This window comes from Coregonus clupeaformis, unplaced genomic scaffold, assembly GCF_020615455.1.
Source record: "Coregonus clupeaformis isolate EN_2021a unplaced genomic scaffold, ASM2061545v1 scaf0779, whole genome shotgun sequence".
In the NCBI taxonomy this organism is placed as follows: Eukaryota; Metazoa; Chordata; class Actinopteri; order Salmoniformes; family Salmonidae; genus Coregonus; species Coregonus clupeaformis.
Window position 1 is genome coordinate 128,012 of NW_025534234.1, and position 16,989 is coordinate 145,000.

At 44.8% G+C, this 16,989-nt stretch overlaps 1 protein-coding gene across 1 annotated transcript in view; it reads left to right on the forward strand.

Moving 5' to 3' along the window:
- Positions 1-16,989, forward strand: part of LOC121563379 (2-hydroxyacylsphingosine 1-beta-galactosyltransferase-like) — a gene marked incomplete at its 3' end in the record, with an annotated part of 114,762 nt that overhangs the window by 35,610 nt on the left and 62,163 nt on the right. The window lies entirely within an intron of this gene.

The following is a 16,989-nucleotide window of genomic DNA, read 5'->3' on the forward strand; positions in this document are numbered from 1 at the left end:
CTAACCGTTCTACCTTAGTTAATGTTGATCCATGAGGTCAGTAGTCTAACCGTTCTACCTTAGTTAATGTTGATCCATGAGGTCAGTAGTCTAACCGTTCTACCTTAGTTAATGTTGATCCATGAGGTCAGTAGTCTAACCGTTCTACCTTAGTTAATGTTGATCCATGAGGTCAGTAGTCTAACCGTTCTACCTTAGTTAATGTTGATCCATGAGGTCAGTAGTCTAACCGTTCTACCTTAGTTAATGTTGATCCATGAGGTCAGTAGTCTAACCGTTCTACCTTAGTTAATGTTGATCCATGAGGTCAGTAGTCTAACCGTTCTACCTTAGTTAATGTTGATCCATGAGGTCAGTAGTCTAACCGTTCTACCTTAGTTAATGTTGATCCATGAGGTCAGTAGTCTAACCGTTCTACCTTAGTTAATGTTGATCCATGAGGTCAGTAGTCTAACCGTTCTACCTTAGTTAATGTTGATCCATGAGGTCAGTAGTCTAACCGTTCTACCTTAGTTAATGTTGATCCATGAGGTCAGTAGTCTAACCGTTCTACCTTAGTTAATGTTGATCCATGAGGTCAGTAGTCTAACCGTTCTACCTTAGTTAATGTTGATCCATGAGGTCAGTAGTCTAACTGTTCTACCTTAGTTAATGTTGATCCATGAGGTCAGTAGTCTAACCGTTCTACCTTAGTTAATGTTGATCCATGAGGTCAGTAGTCTAACCGTTCTACCTTAGTTAATGTTGATCCATGAGGTCAGTAGTCTAACCGTTCTACCTTAGTTAATGTTGATCCATGAGGTCAGTAGTCTAACCGTTCTACCTTAGTTAATGTTGATCCATGAGGTCAGTAGTCTAACCTGTTCTACCTTAGTTAATGTTGATCCATGAGGTCAGTAGTCTAACCGTTTCTACCTTAGTTAATGTTGATCCATGAGGTCAGTAGTCTAACCGTTCTACCTTAGTTAATGTTGATCCATGAGGTCAGTAGTCTAACCGTTCTACCTTAGTTAATGTTGATCCATGAGGTCAGTAGTCTAACCGTTCTACCTTAGTTAATGTTGATCCATGAGGTCAGTAGTCTAACCGTTCTACCTTAGTTAATGTTGATCCATGAGGTCAGTAGTCTAACCGTTCTACCTTAGTTAATGTTGATCCATGAGGTCAGTAGTCTAACCGTTCTACCTTAGTTAATGTTGATCCATGAGGTCAGTAGTCTAACCGTTCTACCTTAGTTAATGTTGATCCATGAGGTCAGTAGTCTAACCGTTCTACCTTAGTTAATGTTGATCCATGAGGTCAGTAGTCTAACCGTTCTACCTTAGTTAATGTTGATCCATGAGGTCAGTAGTCTAACCGTTCTACCTTAGTTAATGTTGATCCATGAGGTCAGTAGTCTAACCGTTCTACCTTAGTTAATGTTGATCCATGAGGTCAGTAGTCTAACTGTTCTACCTTAGTTAATGTTGATCCATGAGGTCAGTAGTCTACCCGTTCTACCTTAGTTAATGTTGATCCATGAGGTCAGTAGTCTAACCGTTCTACCTTAGTTAATGTTGATCCATGAGGTCAGTAGTCTAACCGTTCTACCTTAGTTAATGTTGATCCATGAGGTCAGTAGTCTAACCGTTCTACCTTAGTTAATGTTGATCCATGAGGTCAGTAGTCTACCTGTTCTACCTTAGTTAATGTTGATCCATGAGGTCAGTAGTCTAACCGTTCTACCTTAGTTAATGTTGATCCATGAGGTCAGTAGTCTAACCGTTCTACCTTAGTTAATGTTGATCCATGAGGTCAGTAGTCTAACCCGTTCTACCTTAGTTAATGTTGATCCATGAGGTCAGTAGTCTAACCGTTCTACCTTAGTTAATGTTGATCCATGAGGTCAGTAGTCTAACCGTTCTACCTTAGTTAATGTTGATCCATGAGGGTCAGTAGTCTAACCGTTCTACCTTAGTTAATGTTGATCCATGAGGTCAGTAGTCTAACCGTTCTACCTTAGTTAATGTTGATCCATGAGGTCAGTAGTCTAACCGTTCTACCTTAGTTAATGTTGATCCATGAGGTCAGTAGTCTACCTGTTCTACCTTAGTTAATGTTGATCCATGAGGTCAGTAGTCTAACCGTTCTACCTTAGTTAATGTTGATCCATAAGGTCAGTAGTCTAACCGTTCTACCTTAGTTAATGTTGATCCATGAGGTCAGTAGTCTAACCGTTCTACCTTAGTTAATGTTGATCCATGAGGTCAGTAGTCTAACCGTTCTACCTTAGTTAATGTTGATCCATGAGGTCAGTAGTCTAACCGTTCTACCTTAGTTAATGTTGATCCATGAGGTCAGTAGTCTAACCGTTCTACCTTAGTTAATGTTGATCCATGAGGTCAGTAGTCTAACCGTTCTACCTTAGTTAATGTTGATCCATGAGGTCAGTAGTCTAACCGTTCTACCTTAGTTAATGTTGATCCATGAGGTCAGTAGTCTACCTGTTCTACCTTAGTTAATGTTGATCCATGAGGTCAGTAGTCTAACCGTTCTACCTTAGTTAATGTTGATCCATGAGGTCAGTAGTCTAACCGTTCTACCTTAGTTAATGTTGATCCATGAGGTCAGTAGTCTAACCGTTCTACCTTAGTTAATGTTGATCCATGAGGTCAGTAGTCTAACCGTTCTACCTTAGTTAATGTTGATCCATGAGGTCAGTAGTCTAACCGTTCTACCTTAGTTAATGTTGATCCATGAGGTCAGTAGTCTAACCGTTCTACCTTAGTTAATGTTGATCCATGAGGTCAGTAGTCTAACCGTTCTACCTTAGTTAATGTTGATCCATGAGGTCAGTAGTCTAACCGTTCTACCTTAGTTAATGTTGATCCATGAGGTCAGTAGTCTAACCGTTCTACCTTAGTTAATGTTGATCCATGAGGTCAGTAGTCTAACCGTTCTACCTTAGTTAATGTTGATCCATGAGGTCAGTAGTCTAACCGTTCTACCTTAGTTAATGTTGATCCATGAGGTCAGTAGTCTAACCGTTCTACCTTAGTTAATGTTGATCCATGAGGTCAGTAGTCTACCCGTTCTACCTTAGTTAATGTTGATCCATGAGGTCAGTAGTCTAACCGTTTCTACCTTAGTTAATGTTGATCCATGAGGTCAGTAGTCTAACCGTTCTACCTTAGTTAATGTTGATCCATGAGGTCAGTAGTCTAACCGTTCTACCTTAGTTAATGTTGATCCATGAGGTCAGTAGTCTAACCGTTCTACCTTAGTTAATGTTGATCCATGAGGTCAGTAGTCTAACCGTTCTACCTTAGTTAATGTTGATCCATGAGGTCAGTAGTCTAACCGTTCTACCTTAGTTAATGTTGATCCATGAGGTCAGTAGTCTAACCGTTCTACCTTAGTTAATGTTGATCCATGAGGTCAGTAGTCTAACCGTTCTACCTTAGTTAATGTTGATCCATGAGGTCAGTAGTCTACCCGTTCTACCTTAGTTAATGTTGATCCATGAGGTCAGTAGTCTAACTGTTCTACCTTAGTTAATGTTGATCCATGAGGTCAGTAGTCTAACCGTTCTACCTTAGTTAATGTTGATCCATGAGGTCAGTAGTCTAACCGTTCTACCTTAGTTAATGTTGATCCATGAGGTCAGTAGTCTAACCGTTCTACCTTAGTTAATGTTGATCCATGAGGTCAGTAGTCTAACCGTTCTACCTTAGTTAATGTTGATCCATGAGGTCAGTAGTCTAACCTGTTCTACCTTAGTTAATGTTGATCCATGAGGTCAGTAGTCTAACCGTTCTACCTTAGTTAATGTTGATCCATGAGGTCAGTAGTCTAACCGTTCTACCTTAGTTAATGTTGATCCATGAGGTCAGTAGTCTAACCGTTCTACCTTAGTTAATGTTGATCCATGAGGTCAGTAGTCTAACCGTTCTACCTTAGTTAATGTTGATCCATGAGGTCAGTAGTCTACCTGTTCTACCTTAGTTAATGTTGATCCATGAGGTCAGTAGTCTAACCGTTCTACCTTAGTTAATGTTGATCCATGAGGTCAGTAGTCTAACCGTTCTACCTTAGTTAATGTTGATCCATGAGGTCAGTAGTCTAACCGTTCTACCTTAGTTAATGTTGATCCATGAGGTCAGTAGTCTAACCGTTCTACCTTAGTTAATGTTGATCCATGAGGTCAGTAGTCTAACCGTTCTACCTTAGTTAATGTTGATCCATGAGGTCAGTAGTCTAACCGTTCTACCTTAGTTAATGTTGATCCATGAGGTCAGTAGTCTAACCGTTCTACCTTAGTTAATGTTGATCCATGAGGTCAGTAGTCTAACCGTTCTACCTTAGTTAATGTTGATCCATGAGGTCAGTAGTCTAACCGTTCTACCTTAGTTAATGTTGATCCATGAGGTCAGTAGTCTACCCGTTCTACCTTAGTTAATGTTGATCCATGAGGTCAGTAGTCTAACCGTTCTACCTTAGTTAATGTTGATCCATGAGGCCAGTAGTCTAACCGTTCTACCTTAGTTAATGTTGATCCATGAGGTCAGTAGTCTAACCGTTCTACCTTAGTTAATGTTGATCCATGAGGTCAGTAGTCTAACCGTTCTACCTTAGTTAATGTTGATCCATGAGGTCAGTAGTCTAACCGTTCTACCTTAGTTAATGTTGATCCATGAGGTCAGTAGTCTAACCGTTCTACCTTAGTTAATGTTGATCCATGAGGTCAGTAGTCTACCCGTTCTACCTTAGTTAATGTTGATCCATGAGGTCAGTAGTCTAACCGTTCTACCTTAGTTAATGTTGATCCATGAGGTCAGTAGTCTAACCGTTCTACCTTAGTTAATGTTGATCCATGAGGTCAGTAGTCTAACCGTTCTACCTTAGTTAATGTTGATCCATGAGGTCAGTAGTCTAACCGTTCTACCTTAGTTAATGTTGATCCATGAGGTCAGTAGTCTAACCGTTCTACCTTAGTTAATGTTGATCCATGAGGTCAGTAGTCTAACCGTTCTACCTTAGTTAATGTTGATCCATGAGGTCAGTAGTCTAACCGTTCTACCTTAGTTAATGTTGATCCATGAGGTCAGTAGTCTAACCGTTCTACCTTAGTTAATGTTGATCCATGAGGTCAGTAGTCTAACCGTTCTACCTTAGTTAATGTTGATCCATGAGGTCAGTAGTCTAACCGTTCTACCTTAGTTAATGTTGATCCATGAGGTCAGTAGTCTAACCGTTCTACCTTAGTTAATGTTGATCCATGAGGTCAGTAGTCTAACCGTTCTACCTTAGTTAATGTTGATCCATGAGGTCAGTAGTCTAACCGTTCTACCTTAGTTAATGTTGATCCATGAGGTCAGTAGTCTAACCGTTCTACCTTAGTTAATGTTGATCCATGAGGTCAGTAGTCTAACCGTTCTACCTTAGTTAATGTTGATCCATGAGGTCAGTAGTCTAACCGTTCTACCTTAGTTAATGTTGATCCATGAGGTCAGTAGTCTAACCGTTCTACCTTAGTTAATGTTGATCCATGAGGTCAGTAGTCTAACCCGTTCTACCTTAGTTAATGTTGATCCATGAGGTCAGTAGTCTAACCGTTCTACCTTAGTTAATGTTGATCCATGAGGTCAGTAGTCTAACCGTTCTACCTTAGTTAATGTTGATCCATGAGGTCAGTAGTCTAACCGTTCTACCTTAGTTAATGTTGATCCATGAGGTCAGTAGTCTAACCGTTCTACCTTAGTTAATGTTGATCCATGAGGTCAGTAGTCTAACCGTTCTACCTTAGTTAATGTTGATCCATAAGGTCAGTAGTCTACCTGTTCTACCTTAGTTAATGTTGATCCATGAGGTCAGTAGTCTAACCGTTCTACCTTAGTTAATGTTGATCCATGAGGTCAGTAGTCTAACTGTTCTACCTTAGTTAATGTTGATCCATGAGGTCAGTAGTCTAACCTGTTCTACCTTAGTTAATGTTGATCCATGAGGTCAGTAGTCTAACCGTTCTACCTTAGTTAATGTTGATCCATGAGGTCAGTAGTCTAACCGTTCTACCTTAGTTAATGTTGATCCATGAGGTCAGTAGTCTAACCGTTCTACCTTAGTTAATGTTGATCCATGAGGTCAGTAGTCTAACCCGTTCTACCTTAGTTAATGTTGATCCATGAGGTCAGTAGTCTAACCGTTCTACCTTAGTTAATGTTGATCCATGAGGTCAGTAGTCTAACCGTTCTACCTTAGTTAATGTTGATCCATAAGGTCAGTAGTCTAACCCGTTCTACCTTAGTTAATGTTGATCCATGAGGTCAGTAGTCTAACCGTTCTACCTTAGTTAATGTTGATCCATGAGGTCAGTAGTCTAACCGTTCTACCTTAGTTAATGTTGATCCATGAGGTCAGTAGTCTACCTGTTCTACCTTAGTTAATGTTGATCCATGAGGTCAGTAGTCTAACCGTTCTACCTTAGTTAATGTTGATCCATGAGGTCAGTAGTCTAACCGTTCTACCTTAGTTAATGTTGATCCATGAGGTCAGTAGTCTAACCGTTCTACCTTAGTTAATGTTGATCCATGAGGTCAGTAGTCTAACCCGTTCTACCTTAGTTAATGTTGATCCATGAGGTCAGTAGTCTAACCGTTCTACCTTAGTTAATGTTGATCCATGAGGTCAGTAGTCTAACCGTTCTACCTTAGTTAATGTTGATCCATGAGGTCAGTAGTCTAACCGTTCTACCTTAGTTAATGTTGATCCATGAGGTCAGTAGTCTAACCGTTCTACCTTAGTTAATGTTGATCCATGAGGTCAGTAGTCTAACCGTTCTACCTTAGTTAATGTTGATCCATGAGGTCAGTAGTCTAACCGTTCTACCTTAGTTAATGTTGATCCATGAGGTCAGTAGTCTAACCGTTCTACCTTAGTTAATGTTGATCCATGAGGTCAGTAGTCTAACCGTTCTACCTTAGTTAATGTTGATCCATGAGGTCAGTAGTCTAACCGTTCTACCTTAGTTAATGTTGATCCATGAGGTCAGTAGTCTAACCGTTCTACCTTAGTTAATGTTGATCCATGAGGTCAGTAGTCTAACCGTTCTACCTTAGTTAATGTTGATCCATGAGGTCAGTAGTCTAACCCGTTCTACCTTAGTTAATGTTGATCCATGAGGTCAGTAGTCTACCCGTTCTACCTTAGTTAATGTTGATCCATGAGGTCAGTAGTCTAACCGTTCTACCTTAGTTAATGTTGATCCATGAGGTCAGTAGTCTAACCGTTCTACCTTAGTTAATGTTGATCCATGAGGTCAGTAGTCTAACCGTTCTACCTTAGTTAATGTTGATCCATGAGGTCAGTAGTCTAACCGTTCTACCTTAGTTAATGTTGATCCATGAGGTCAGTAGTCTAACCGTTCTACCTTAGTTAATGTTGATCCATGAGGTCAGTAGTCTAACCGTTCTACCTTAGTTAATGTTGATCCATGAGGTCAGTAGTCTAACCGTTCTACCTTAGTTAATGTTGATCCATGAGGTCAGTAGTCTAACCGTTCTACCTTAGTTAATGTTGATCCATGAGGTCAGTAGTCTAACCGTTCTACCTTAGTTAATGTTGATCCATGAGGTCAGTAGTCTAACCGTTCTACCTTAGTTAATGTTGATCCATGAGGCCAGTAGTCTAACCGTTCTACCTTAGTTAATGTTGATCCATGAGGTCAGTAGTCTAACCGTTCTAGCTCGAGTTAATGTTGATCCATGAGGTCAGTAGTCTAAACCGTTCTACCTTAGTTAATGTTGATCCATGAGGTCAGTAGTCTAACCGTTCTACCTTAGTTAATGTTGATCCATGAGGTCAGTAGTCTACCCGTTCTACCTTAGTTAATGTTGATCCATGAGGTCAGTAGTCTAACCGTTCTACCTTAGTTAATGTTGATCCATGAGGTCAGTAGTCTACCTGTTCTACCTTAGTTAATGTTGATCCATGAGGTCAGTAGTCTAACCGTTCTACCTTAGTTAATGTTGATCCATGAGGTCAGTAGTCTAACCGTTCTACCTTAGTTAATGTTGATCCATGAGGTCAGTAGTCTAACCGTTCTACCTTAGTTAATGTTGATCCATGAGGTCAGTAGTCTAACCGTTCTACCTTAGTTAATGTTGATCCATGAGGACAGTAGTCTAACCGTTCTACCTTAGTTAATGTTGATCCATGAGGTCAGTAGTCTAACCGTTCTACCTTAGTTAATGTTGATCCATAAGGTCAGTAGTCTAACTGTTCTACCTTAGTTAATGTTGATCCATGAGGTCAGTAGTCTAACCGTTCTACCTTAGTTAATGTTGATCTTTAAGGTCAGTAGTCTAACTTTTCTACCTTAGTTAATGTTGTTCCATAAGGTCAGTAGTCTAACCGTTCTACTTTAGTTAATGTTGATCCATGAGGTCAGTAGTCTAACCGTTCTACCTTAGTTAATGTTGATCCATGAGGTCAGTAGTCTAACCGTTCTACCTTAGTTAATGTTGATCCTTAAGGTCAGTAGTCTAACCGTTCTACCTTAGTTAATGTTGATCCATGAGGTCAGTAGTCTAACCGTTCTACCTTAGTTAATGTTGATCCATGAGGTCAGTAGTCTAACCGTTCTACCTTAGTTAATGTTGATCCATGAGGTCAGTAGTCTACCTGTTCTACCTTAGTTAATGTTGATCCATAAGGTCAGTAGTCTAACCGTTCTACCTTAGTTAATGTTGATCCATGAGGTCAGTAGTCTAACCGTTCTACCTTAGTTAATGTTGATCCATGAGGTCAGTAGTCTAACCGTTCTACCTTAGTTAATGTTGATCCATAAGGTCAGTAGTCTAACCGTTCTACCTTAGTTAATGTTGATCCATGAGGTCAGTAGTCTACCTGTTCTACCTTAGTTAATGTTGATCCATGAGGTCAGTAGTCTAACCGTTCTACCTTAGTTAATGTTGATTCATGAGGTCAGTAGTCTAACCGTTCTACCTTAGTTAATGTTGATCCATGAGGTCAGTAGTCTACCTGTTCTACCTTAGTTAATGTTGATCCATGAGGTCAGTAGTCTACCCGTTCTACCTTAGTTAATGTTGATCCATGAGGTCAGTAGTCTAACCGTTCTACCTTAGTTAATGTTGGGGGCATATGGAATAGGGTGTATTCATTGGGTCAACTAAAATGGTTTCCTCACACAGAATTAGAAGGAGGGAAATAGAACCAAACTGACTATCTCTCTCTCTCTCTCTCTCTCTCTCTCTCTCTCTCTCTCTCTCTCCCCTCTCTCTCCCCCCTCTCTCTCTCTCTCTCTCTCTCTGTCTCTGTCTCTGTCTCTCTCTCTCTCTGTCTCTCTGTCTCTGCTCTCTCTCTCTCTCTCTCTCTCTCTCTCTCTCTCTCTCTCTCTCTCTCTCTCTCTCTCTCTCTCTCTCTCTCTCTCTCTCTCTCTCTCTCTCTCTCTCTCTGTGTGCTATCAGGGCAAGAGCTGGCCAGACTCTCTCAATTCAATTTCAATTCAATTTAAGGGCTTTATTGGCATGGGAAACGTGTGTTAACATTGCCAAAGCAAGTGAAGTAGATAGTAAACAAAAGTGAAATAAACAATAAATATTAACAGTAAACATTACACTCAGAAATTTCAAAAGAATAAAGGCATTTCAAATGTAATATTATGTATATATACAGTGTTGTAACAATGTGCAAATAGTTAAAGTACAAATGGGAAAATAAATAAACATAAATATGGGTTGTATTTACAATGGTGTTTGTTCTTCACTGGTTGTGTGACACTCTGGCTCCACGGACCTTGATATTTGAGCCAGGGTTGTTTAGTTTCATTGTTTGGGTGTATTTCTATGTTGGGGATTTCTGGTTGTGCATTTTCTATGTTTGGTTAATTGTTCTTGATTAGTCGTATGACTCCCAATCGGAGGTAACGAGTGTCAGCTGTCGGCTCGTTATCTCTGATTGGGAGCCATATTTATACTGTGTGAGTTCACTTTGTGTTGTGGGTTATTGTTTCTTTGCTGCTGTTAGTAGTATTCAGTATAGAACTTCACGGATCGTCATTTGTTGTTTTCTTCGTGGTTGCTTTAAGTTAATAAAGTCATCATGTTCACTTTCAGCACGCTGCGCATTGGTCTCCTCCTTCAGACGATCGTGACAGAATAACCCACCAAAAGGACCAAGCAGCGCGTCCAGGAGCAAGGGGTCTGGACACAGGAGTTATGGATGCCTCCTAAGGACTTTTGGACATGGGAGGAGATTCGGGCTGGAAAGGGTCCTTGGGCACAACCGGAGGAACATCATCGCCCTCGTGAAGAGCTGGAGGCAGCTGCAGCCGAGAGGAGGTGGTCTGAGGAGGAATATCACCGCCCTCGTGAAGAGCTGGAGGCAGCTGCAGCCGAGAGGAGGTGGTATGAAGAGGGAGCGGAGTCGAGGCTGGAAGCCCGTGGTTACTCCCCAAAAATTTTTTTGGGGGGCACATGGCTTGGGCGCCTGGGCAGCAGGAGGCTGCCACAGGGAGAAAAGGAGAGAAGGCTATCGGATTACGGGAGCCATTGGCGAGTAGAGGGAGGGAAGTTGTTGTGGCACGGCATGAGAGACTGAAGTGTGTTCCCAGTCTGGTCCGGTCCGTTCTTGATCCCCAGTTAAGGCCAGTGGTGGGTGTTCCCGGTACGGTCCGGCCTGTTCCTACTCCACGCACCAGGTCCACGATGTGCGTACGCCAGCCCGGCCTGAACTGGCCGTCTGCCCAACGGGCGCCCTGAACTGCCCGTCTGCCCAACGCCGTCTGAACTGCCCGTCTGCCCAACGCCGTCTGAACTGCCCGTCTGCCCAACGGCGCCTGAACTGCCCGGGCTGCCCAACGCCGTCTGAACTGCCCGTCTGCCCAGCGCCGTCTGAACTGCCTGTCTGCCCAACGCCGTCTGAACTGTCCGTCTGCCCAACGCCGTCTGAACTGCCCGTCTGTACTGAGCCTGCAAAGCCGCCCGTCTGCCATGAGCCTTCAGAGCCGTCCGCCAGACCGGGAGCCGCTAGAGCTCTCCGCCAGACAGGATCAGCCAGAGCCTTCCGCCAGACAGGATCAGCCAGAGCCTTCCGCCAGACAGGGATCAGCCAGAGCCTTCCGCCAGACAGGAGCAGCCAGAGCCTTCCGCCAGACAGGAGCAGCCAGAGCCTTCCGCCAGACAGGAGCAGCCAGAGCCTTCCGTCAGACCGGATCAGCCAGAGCCTTCCGCCAGACAGGATCAGCCAGAGCCTTCCGCCAGCCATGAGCAGCCAGACCCGTCAGCCAGCCGCGAGCAGCCAGATCCGTCAGCCAGCTATGAGCAGCCAGATCCGTCAGCCAGCCATGAGCAGCCAGATCCGTCAGCCAGCCGCGAGCAGCCAGATCCGTCAGCCAGCCATGAGCAGCCAGATCCGTCAGCCAGCCATGAGCAGCCAGATCCGTCAGCCAGCCGTGAGCAGCCAGATCCGTCAGCCAGCCATGAGCAGCCAGACCCGTCAGCCAGCCATGAGCAGCCAGACCGTCAGCCAGCCGCGAGCAGCCAGATCCGTCAGCCAGCCGCGAGCAGCCAGATCCGTCAGCCAGCCAGAGCAGCCAGATCCGTCAGCCAGCCATGAGCAGCCAGATCCGTCAGCCAGCCAGTGAGCAGCCAGATCCAGTCAGCCCGCCAGGATCCGCCAGATCCGTCCAGCCAGCCAGGGATCCGCCAGAGCCGTCCAGCCAGGATCCGCCAGAGCCGTCCAGCCAGGATCGCCAGAGCCGTCCTGCCAGGATCCGCCAGAGCCGTCCAGCCAGGATCCGCCAGAGCCGTCCCGCCAGGATCCGCCAGAGCCGCCCCGCCAGGATCCGCCAGAGCCGTCCCGCCAGGATCCGCCAGAGCCAGCCAGCCAGGATCCGCCATCTAGTCAGGTACTGCCCCTTAGTCCGGTACTGCCCCGTAGTCCGGTGCCGCTTTAATCCAGTGGGGTTTAGTTGGGGGGGTGGTCATGAGGAAGGGAATACGGAAGCGGATAGTGACTAAGGTGGGGGTGGGGACCACGACCTGGGCCAGAGCCACCAGGGACAGACGCCACCCAGACCCTCCCGAGACTGTATGCTGGTGCGCCCGGAGGTCGCACCTTTAGGGGGGGGTAATGTGACACTCTGGCTCCACGGACCTTGATATTTGAGCCAGGGTTGTTTAGTTTCATTGTTTGGGTGTATTTCTATGTTGGGGATTTCTGGTTGTGCATTTTCTATGTTTGGTTAATTGTTCTTGATTAGTCGTATGACTCCCAATCGGAGGTAACGAGTGTCAGCTGTCGGCTCGTTATCTCTGATTGGGAGCCATATTTATACTGTGTGAGTTCACTTTGTGTTGTGGGTTATTGTTTCTTTGCTGCTGTTAGTAGTATTCAGTATAGAACTTCACGGATCGTCATTTGTTGTTTTCTTCGTGGTTGCTTTAAGTTAATAAAGTCATCATGTTCACTCGCAACGCTGCGCATTGGTCTCCTCCTTCAGACGATCGTGACAGGTTGCCCTTTTCTTGTGGCAACAGGTCACAAATCTTGCAGCTGTGATGGCACACTGTGGTTTTTCACCCAGTAGATAAGGGAGTTTATCAAAATTGGGTTTGTTTTCGAATTCTTTGTGGATCGCTGTAATCTGAGGGAAATATGTGTCTCTAATATGGTCATACATTTGGCAGGAGGTTAGGAAGTGCAGCTCAGTTTCCACCTCATTTTGTGGGCAGTGTGCACATAGCCTGTCTTCTTTTGAGAGCCAGGTCTGCCTACGGCGGCCTTTCTCAATAGCAAGGCTATGCTCACTGAGTCTGTACATAGTCAAAGCTTTCCTTAAGTTTGGGTCAGTCACAGTGGTCAGGTATTCTGCCACTGTGTACAACGGAGTTGTCAACCGTGATGGCGAGATCATGGAACGGGCAGTCCTTCCCCGGGAGGAAGAGCAGCTCCATCTTGCCAAGGTTCAGCTTGAGGTGGTGATCCGTCATCCATACTGATATGTCTGCCAGACATGCAGAGATGCGATTCGCCACCTGGTTATCAGAAGGGGGAAAGGAGAAGATTAGTTGTGTATCGTCAGCGTAGCAATGATAGGAGAGGCCATGTGAGGATATGACAGAGCCAAGTGACTTGGTGTATAGCGAGAATAGGAGAGGGCCTAGGAACTGAGCCCTGGGGGACACCAGTGGTGAGAACACGTGGGTGCGGAGACAGCTTCTCGCCACGCCACTTGGTAGGAGCGACCGGTCAGGTAGGACGCAATCAAGAGTGAGCCGCGCTCGGAGATGCCCAGCTCGGAGAGGGTGGAGAGGAGGATCTGATGGTTCACAGTATCAAAGGCAGCAGACAGGTCTAGAAGGATAAGAGCAGAGGAGAGAGAGTTAGCTTTAGCAGTGCGGAGAGCCTCCGTGACACAGAGAAGAGCAGTCTCAGTTGAATGACCAGTCTTGAAACCTGACTGGTTTGGATCAAGAAGGTCATTCTGAGAGAGATAGCAAGAGAGTTGGCTAGAGACGGCACGCTCAATAGTTTTGGAGAGAAAAGAAAGAAGGGATACTGGTCTGTAGTTGTTGACATCAGAGGGATCGAGTGTTGGTTTTTGAGAAGGGGTGCAACTCTCGCTCTCTTGAAGACGGAAGGGACATAGCCAGCGGTCAAGGATGAGTTGATCAGCGAGGTGAGGTAGGGGAGAAGGTCACCGGAGATGGTCTGGAGAAGAGAGGAGGGGGATAGGGTCAAGCGGGCAGGTTGTTGGGCGGCCTGCCGTCACAAGTCGATGATTTTATCTGGAGAGAGAGGAGAAAAGAAGTCAAAGCATAGGGTAGGGCAGTGTGAGCAGGACCAGTGTCATTTGGCTTAACAAACGAGGATCGGATGTCGTCAACCTTTTTTTTCAAAGTGGTTGACGAAGTCATCCACAGAGAGGGAGGAGGGGGGAGGATTCAGCAGGGAGGAGAATGTGGCAAAGAGCTTCCTAGGGTTAGAGGCAGATGCTTGGAATTTAGAGTGGTAGAAAGTGGCCTTAGCAGCAGAAACAGATGAAGAAAATGTAGAGAGGAGGGAGTGAAAAGATGGCAGGTCCGCATGGGAGTCTAGTTTTCTTCCATTTCCGCTCAGCTGCCCGGAGCTCTGTTCTGTGAGCTCGCAATGAGTCATCAAGCCACGGAGCTGGAGGGGAGGACCCGAGCCGGCCGGGAGGATAGGGGACATAGAGAGTCAAAGGATGCAGAAAGGGGAGGAGAGGAGGGTTGAGGGAGGCAGAATCAGGAGATTGGAGGGAGAAGGATGAGCAGAGGGAAGAGATGATAGGATGGAAGAGGAGAGAGTAGCGGGGGAGAGAGAGCGAAGGTTGCGACGGCGCATTACCATCTGTGTAGGGGCAGAGTGAGTAGGTTGGAGGAGAGCGAGAGAGAGAAGGATACAAAGTAGTGGTCGGAGACATGGAGGGGAGTTGCAGTGAGATTAGTAGAAGAACAGCATCTAGTAAAGATGAGGTCAAGCGTATTGCCTGCCTTGTGAGTAGGGGGGACGGTGAGAGGGTGAGGTCAAAAGAGGAGAGGAGTGGAAAGAAGGAGGCAGAGAGAAATGAGTCAAATGTAGTAGGAGGTTGAAATCCCCCAGAACTGTGAGGGGTGAGCCATCCTCAGGAAAGGAGCTTATCAAGGCGTCAAGCTCATTGATGAACTCTCCAAGGGAACCTGGAGGGCGATAGATGACAAGGATATTAGCTTAAATGGGCTAGTGATTGTGACAGCATGGAATTCAAATGAGGAGATAGACAGATGGGTTAGGGGAAAAATTGAGAATGTCCACTTGGGAGGTATGAGGATTCCTGTGCCACCACCCGCGACCAGATGCTCTCGGGGTATGCTGAGAACACATGGTCAGACGAGAGAGAGCAGTAGGAGTAGCAGTGTTTTCAGTGGTAATCCATGTTTTCCAGTCAGCGCCAAGAAGTCGAGGGATTGGAGGGTAGCATAGGCTGGGATGAAGTCTGCCTTGTTGGCAGCAGAACGGCAGTTCCAGAGGCTGCCTGAGACCTGGGAACTCCAGGTGAGTGGTGCGTGCAGGGACCACCAGGTTAGAGAGGCAGCAGCCACGCGGTGTGAGGCGTTTGTGTAGCCTGTGCGGAGAGGAGAGAACAGGGATAGGCAGAGGCATAGTTGACAGGCTGCAGCAAATGGCTACAATAATGCAGAGGAGATCGGAATGAAATGAACTAAACATCTGGGAAAAAGAGAGAGAGGGGGCCTCCCTCACCACAACTCCCAAATATAACTCTCCCAACTTCCACCTCAGAAACTATAATTGTTGTAAACTACAGCGGTTCAATGTTTTCTAGGAATAGACTAACTCAGCTAGCTAACTAGGCGCAGCTACGAGCGGCACGAACACACAGAGAGAGCCAAACTAACGTTAACTAGGTCACCCATGTCCCGAATTCCCTGAACGACTCGGGCTATCAATATGTAAAAAACAAAACACAGATGTAGGTTATGACTTACCCCTAGCAGCTACTGTTAGCTAGCCAAGTGCAAAGCTAGCCACTGAATTGACTCAGCCAGTTCGCGTCTGCTCGCTCGGTCGTTCCAGCTATTGTTTACTAGTAGCTATCCAGGTAGCATCAAGCTAGCTAAATTTCAAGCACAGTAGCCACTTGCTACCTAACGTTAACGGTTCAGACATGAGGTTAGAAAACAGCTGAATGGTAGGCAATTATTGTATGTAATCATTGTAGGCAGCCAGCTAGCGTAACCACAGGCACTCCCAGGCGTGAAATAACTATACCGTTGCTAATAGCTACTCGCCAGCTAGTCCAGGTGGAGGGTTAGCCAGCTAGCTTCGTGCTACGCCCGGCGCCGCCGAATACAATACTAACCTACAATAATTACATACAACAACCCACGATAACTACCAACAATACCTAACTACAATCTAAATACATATGTAGGTTATGACTTACCCCTAGCAGCTACTGTTAGCTAGCCAAGTGCAAAGCTAGCCACTGAATTGACTCAGCCAGTTCGCGTCTGCTCGCTCGGTCGTTCCAGCTATTGTTCACCACATATATATATTCTTATATACTAATACAATTGCTCGTGAAAAATATTTTGTTTAACAAGTTTTTTTTTTATCTAAAAAATCTAGATCTCAAAAACGTTTTTCGTCTCATCTCACCATAGCACCCGTTACACAGAACTGTTAATATGGATTTACTGGTTATAATAGAGTTGTTGTTACACAGAACTGTTAATATGGATTTACTGGTTATAATAGAGTTGTTGTTACACAGAACTGTTTCTATGGATTTACTGGTTATAATAGAGTTGTTGTTACACAGAACTGTTTATATGGATTTACTGGTTATAATAGAGTTGTTGTTACACAGAACTGTTTCTATGGATTTACTGGTTATAATAGAGTTGTTGTTACACAGAACTGTTTCTATGGATTTACTGGTTATAATAGAGTTGTTGTTACACAGAACTGTTTCTATGGATTTACTGGTTATAATAGAGTTGTTGTTACACAGAACTGTTTCTATGGATTTACTGGTTATAATAGAGTTGTTGTTAAAAATAACTGTTTCTATGGATTTACTGGTTATAATAGAGTTGTTGTTACACAGAACTGTTTATATGGAACTGGTTGGATTCATACACAAAAATATATATATTTATATCTAGATCCTAAAAAAAATTTCCGGCTGTCTCCATAGGGGGACCAGGTGGTACCCTTTCCACATAGCGTTCTCCCATGGGGACAGCCAAATAACCGTTCTGTCTCCATAGGGGGACCAGGTGGTACCCTTTCCACATAGGGTTCTCCCATGGGGACAGCCAAATAACCGTTCTGTCTCCATAGGGGGACCAGGTGGTACCCTTTCCACATAGCGTTCTCCCATGGGGACAGCCAAATAACCGTTCTGTCTCCATAGGGGGACCAGGTGGTACCCTTTCCACATAGGGTTCTATATGGAACCCATAA